We start from the raw sequence: 6,031 nt of genomic DNA on the forward strand, positions 1-6,031 counted from the left end.
GAAAACCCATAGACATTGCTGGGGAAGCAATGTCACTGCGTTTTCAGCACAAAAACGCGGTAAAAAACGCCGCTAAAAACGCGGCAAAAACGCCTAGTGCGCACAAGGCCTAACAGTGACCCCTAGTGGCCCTGGATATAAATAATTGGCATCGATCATATAATGGTAGAACACGCAAATTGTGACTTATTTGTTACTTAGTGCATGACTTATATGGTAATTGGTGCAATTTGTTCATGATGTCTGTCATGTGAATTTCAATAGTCTGATTGACACAATATTAATTGGCATTGTGTTTGAGAGATGTATAAAAAATCATAATATATATGAACAATATTGACAGTTCCGTGGTGTATGGATATAATTATGATGCATAATAGTTGTCCCTTAACAAATTCTTGTAATCAATATATGTGCAAATAAAATTAATTTTTGATACAATTTATCTCTGCATGATTGGGCTCCTTTGATCGCTTTTTTTCTTCTTTTTTGCCTGGTAAGTAGATGGGTAGGATCCTGTTCGTGACGCCAAGTTGTCGCGGGCGGAGGGGTTTTTGGGGAACGCCACTCGCCTGGGGAATCGCTGGCGCTCGGGTCCGGTGCTTCTGCTCCTCGGTGGCTCGAGCACGGGGCCGGACCCGGGACTCGAGCAGCACCTCCTCGCCCACGAGTGAAAAGGGGAGGTTTGGTGGTGGGATGTCGGTTGTGACGCTACCCACAGGGTTGTGGTGATGGTGGGCACCACCGCTGCTGGTGATGGGGGTTCCCAGGAGCAATGGCGGGGAGCAGCTGAGGTGTTGGCCCCTCCGTGGGTAGGGGCTGTTTGTCCCGGGGCCCCGGTTGGGGGGTTGGATTGGTGAGTAGGGGATAGGTGCAGGTGCCGATGTGGGGAGGCAGCGCGGAAGCGGGGCAGCGTTACGGTGCAGCGCTGTGCCGGATGGCACTTGTGTACTCACTCAGATAGTCAATAACAGAGTCTCTGGTACACCAAACGACTGGATGGACGGGGCCCTCAGTCGGCTGCGGTGTCTTCACTCTCCCCGGACGGGTTGATGGTGGCTGTCTTTCCCTGCACCTGTGTGTAAGTGTTTGACCCCTATGGATTCCCACGGGTGGTCCGCTCCCCGGCTTGTACGCGTCGGGAGAGCCATTTTGCCCGCAGGCGCTGGCCCTTGGATCTCTGGCCGTTGGCGGTGGCTCTTATCCGGATGGGTTGGGCTGTTGCCTTCTGACAGGACTTGGGTGGGAATGAACCCCTGAGGTCCAGACCACAATCAGAGAATTCGACCTTTACGGCGGCTTCCGAGCCTAGTCGGGGTCTGAGTACCCTGCCTTGGTGCTTGGCTTTAATCCACTCCCCGGTTCGGTACTGGCGGGCCACCGCCCGAACCCAGTCCTACGGTTCCGCAGACCTCCACCTACCCCTGCAGACGGCCACCACCGTCTGCCGACCTTGCTGATGGTTCCTGGGCTCCGACCCAGACACACACAGTCTCTCCACTTCAACTCCTCAACTCCACTTAAACTGAACTGACTCACTACTTTTCCCGCCTCCAGGCCCATGAACTGAACTGATCTCCCCTTTTCTCTGCTGTGTGTGCTATTACCTGGTATGTTAAATCATGCACCCTACTTTCCCATAAACTGAACTGATCTCCCCTTTTCTCTGCTACTTGTGTGCTAATACCTGGTATATTCTGGTAATTGGAGATAGAGCAGTCTGCGCACACTCCGGCATGGCACCCAGCTTTCTCACAACCCCAACAGATCCTTTTCACTAGCCAGAGTGAATTAGGGCCCTCTCAGCCAGTTTAGTACGGTTGGCTGCCACCAGTTCCTCGTTAGAGGCATGGTCTGTTAACAGGGCTATATTGAGCCAGAAACCAGACCAGGTAGTGTGTAATGTTAAACCGCGCTCCCGGACGTGGGGTTCGTGAATTGAAATACAAGAACAGCATATATTTAATAGCCTTAAGGATATAACACACTATATACAAAATCAAATTTACAGATATTATTTCAGAAGTACAGTTACAGCTAAGTTATCGTTGTAAGTAGCTACAGATAAATCAGTTACCTTGTTCCTTATGATTAGGCCTGGTGCTGGCTGGCACAGGGGAGGCACTGTGGAGGCACGGGTTTTCCTGGGACTCCTCACACGTGTACCGCATGTGACTTCTCAGAGAAGAACACTCACAAAATGTCAGCTCCTGTTTTAATGAACCTACGTACCCTCCATGTCCCATCCCCCTTGTGACCTAAGACTGGGCTGGACATGGGAGTGCCTTTAGTTTCTAGAAAGATATGGATTTTCAGTTTTTCCCATATCTCAGCCCCAGTGTCCCACGCGGAAGATATGACCATTATGTTTCCAGTTATGATTTGATCTATCTATACATGTAAAACATGATAGATCTGTGGGTTTCCTTTGGAGAGTTATTAATTTTGAGCTGAGCTGCACATCGCACTATTACTAGAAAATATGTGTGATGTGCGTCTCATCGGCGTGAAGCCGGAAATATACCTGCCTTATATGTGGGAGCGAAGCACTCCGTAATATTGTAACTCGTACGTAGGTGCCGCCAAGTCGGGGACCACTGATTGAAGCTCGGTTGTAAAACCTGAAGTTACCCACCTATATTCTGAGCTTAAAGGCACGCTCACATGAGCGTGAAAAACAGACGAGTGAAATGTGAGAAAATCTCGCATTGCACTCTGACCGATGTTAGGCCATGAGGGAGAGCCCTTGGTCAGGTTTTCTTGCATCCAGATTCTGGATGCAAGAAAAGTCGCAACATGCTGCAATTTTCTGCGAGAGCTGTATCACTCACACCCATTCAAGTGAATGGGTGCGAGAGAAACATCGGACTGCACTCGGATGTTATCCCAGTGCAGTGCGATATACGCACAGGCTGACAATGGAGGCAATGGGGGATTAACCCCCTCCCTCTCCTCCGCAGCGCCCGCCCTCAGCTTCACAGTCGCATGACACTCAGCTCATGCTCGCAGCAGAGCCTGTGCCGGGGGTCATTAGCATATCACATCTGTTGCTCTCGCATCAGATGCCATACGCTAGTGTGACTCCAGCCATATACTAAGTTCAGCACCGGGACTTGCTGGCTTCCTTGGTCTTAACTGGATTTTGTCACCTTAGCCAATTGGTGAGTAGATCTTGGAAATTCTTTGCTTCAGGGAAGGGAGTGTGTAAATGAATAGTGACAGCTGACTGACCTTTGACTATCATATTTCTCAGAATAATCCTTACACATGGTCTTTCATTCGTACACGGTAATTATCTCCTTTCCCCTATTATGGGATTTTGACACTTGCGGTGCAAGTCATTTTTATTACTATAATTCTCGTGACTTGACATTATAACTGATTTGTAATCATGGCACACCCTCCCTCCTATTTATTTTTCTGTATATTTTATCTTCTGTTTTGTGTATATATATATTAATATCTTAATAAAGTGATTTACGTTCGATGACTCGGCCTTATTTGAATACTTTCTTTTGATTATACTGATTGCATTATGGTCGATGGAGGTCGACTGGGGGTGACACTGATACAACGGCGCTGGATACCAGATATGAATATTGGGTTTTTAGTCACCAGGGTCGGTCCCAGTTTTCGGTGACATATTTTCAGCATTGTGGCGCAGGTCTGAACGCACATTTACTTGCATTATTATGTATTGTCCTGCTGATGGGAGGCAGTGGTGGGTTGATTGTGGCAGCGGTGGGATCCTGACTCTTCCTGACAAGTCCTCTGATGACAACTCTTCCTCATGTCCCTGATCTGGTTCCCAGGTCCTGTCCACTACACAATCCTCGTCCTCTCTGCCAGTTGTCTTCAGTTTGAGGGAGTCCATGACTCCTATCACAATTCTCACCTGAAGGCCCAGTCACACACGACTTACCAGCAATCCCCACAACGATACGACCTGATAAGGATCGCTGGTAAGTCGCTGGGAGCTCACTGGTGAGATGTCACACAGTCAGATCTTACCAACGACGCAGTAACGATCAGGAACCTGTATAACAATCTTGGCGGGCGTTGGGACCGTGTTAGGAGGTTGTTGACAGGTGTCAAACAAAGCGATGCGTCCTGCCCAGCAGGACATCGCCTTTGAAGAAAATGGTCCAGACTATTCGGCAACGACTAGCGATCTCACAGCAGGGGCCTGATCGCTGGTAGGTGTTACACATAACGAGATCGCTGGCGAGATTGTTGCTGCGTCACAGAAACTGTGACTCAGCAACGATCTCGTTAGCGATCTCGTTGTGTGTGACGGGGTCTTGAGTCATGTGTCACTATCACCACGACTGCACTCACGTTGGAGACAATGCACTTCAGACACTATGGCTCATTGAAGACGAAGATTTCAGTGACAGGACTGAAAGACTGCATCAAGATTGTCAGCTGCTGCGGACGCAGAGTCAGTCTGACAGTATCAGCGGAAGCTTCGTCTTGCTGTGAGCGGCGCCACATCGTCCTCGTCATAGGTGTCCTCCAAAATAAACATCTGCTGGAGGCAAAAGGGAACAACTGTGGCCCCCTGAGGCAGAATCCATGGACGCATCTTGTTCTGTAGGCTTTCTAGTGCTAATACTAACCATGCACGACCCGTGGCTGTGGAAGCTTTCCACGTACAGTCAGGGTCAGAAATATTTGGACAGTGACACAAGTTTTGTTATTTTAGCTGTTTACAAAAACATGTTCAGAAATACAATTCTATATATAATATGGGCTGAAAGTGCACACTCCCAGCTGCAATATGAGAGTTTTCACATCCAAATCGGAGAAAGGGTTTAGGAATCATAGCTCTGTAATGCATAGCCTCCTCTTTTTCAAGGGGCCAAAAGTAATTGGACAAGGGACTCTAAGGGCTGCAATTAACTCTGAAGGTGTCTCCCTCGTTAACCTGTAATCAATGAAGTAGTTAAAAGGTCTGGGGTTGATTACAGGTGTGTGGTTTTGCATTTGGAAGCTGTTGCTGTGACCAGACAACATGTGGTCTAAGGAACTCTCAATTGAGGTGAAGCAGAACATCCTGAGGCTGAAAAAAAAGAAAAAAATCCATCAGAGAGATAGCAGACATGCTTGGAGTAGCAAAATCAACAGTCGGGTACATTCTGAGAAAAAAAGGAATTGACTGGTGAGCTTGGGAACTCAAAAAGGCCTGGGCGTCCACGGATAACAACAGTGGTGGATGATCGCCGCATACTTTCTTTGGTGAAGAAGAACCCGTTCACAACATCAACTGAAGTCCAGAACACTCTCAGTGAAGTAGGTGTATCTGTCTCTAAGTCACCAGTAAAGAGAAGACTCCATGAAAGTAAATACAAAGGGTTCACATCTAGATGCAAACCATTCATCAATTCCAAAAATAGACAGGCCAGAGTTACATTTGCTGAAAAACACCCCATGAAGCCAGCTCAGTTCTGGAAAAGTATTCTATGGACAGATGAGACCAAGATCAACCTGTACCAGAATGATGGGAAGAAAAAAGTTTGGAGAAGAAAGGGAACGGCACATGATCCAAGGCACACCACACCCTCTGTAAAACATGGTGGAGGCAACGTGATGGCATGGGCATGCATGGCTTTCAATGGCACTGGGTCACTTGTGTTTATTGATAACATAACAGCAGACAAGAGTAGCCGGATGAATTCTGAAGTGCACCGGGATATACTTTCAGCCCAGATTCAGCCAAATGCCGCAAAGTTGATCGGACGGCGCTTCATAGTACAGATGGACAATGACCCCAAGCATACAGCCAAAGCTACCCAGGAGTTCATGAGTGCAAAAAAGTGGAACATTCTGCAATGGCCAAGTCAATCACCAGATCTTAACCCAATTGAGCATGCATTTCACTTGCTCAAATCCAGACTTAAGACGGAAAGACCCACAAACAAGCAAGACCTGAAGGCTGCGGCTGTAAAGGCCTGGCAAAGCATTAAGAAGGAGGAAACCCAGCGTTTGGTGATGTCCATGGGTTCCAGACTTAAGGCAGTGATTGCCTCCA

This window comes from Anomaloglossus baeobatrachus, chromosome 2, assembly GCF_048569485.1.
Source record: "Anomaloglossus baeobatrachus isolate aAnoBae1 chromosome 2, aAnoBae1.hap1, whole genome shotgun sequence".
Taxonomy (NCBI): domain Eukaryota; kingdom Metazoa; phylum Chordata; class Amphibia; order Anura; family Aromobatidae; genus Anomaloglossus; species Anomaloglossus baeobatrachus.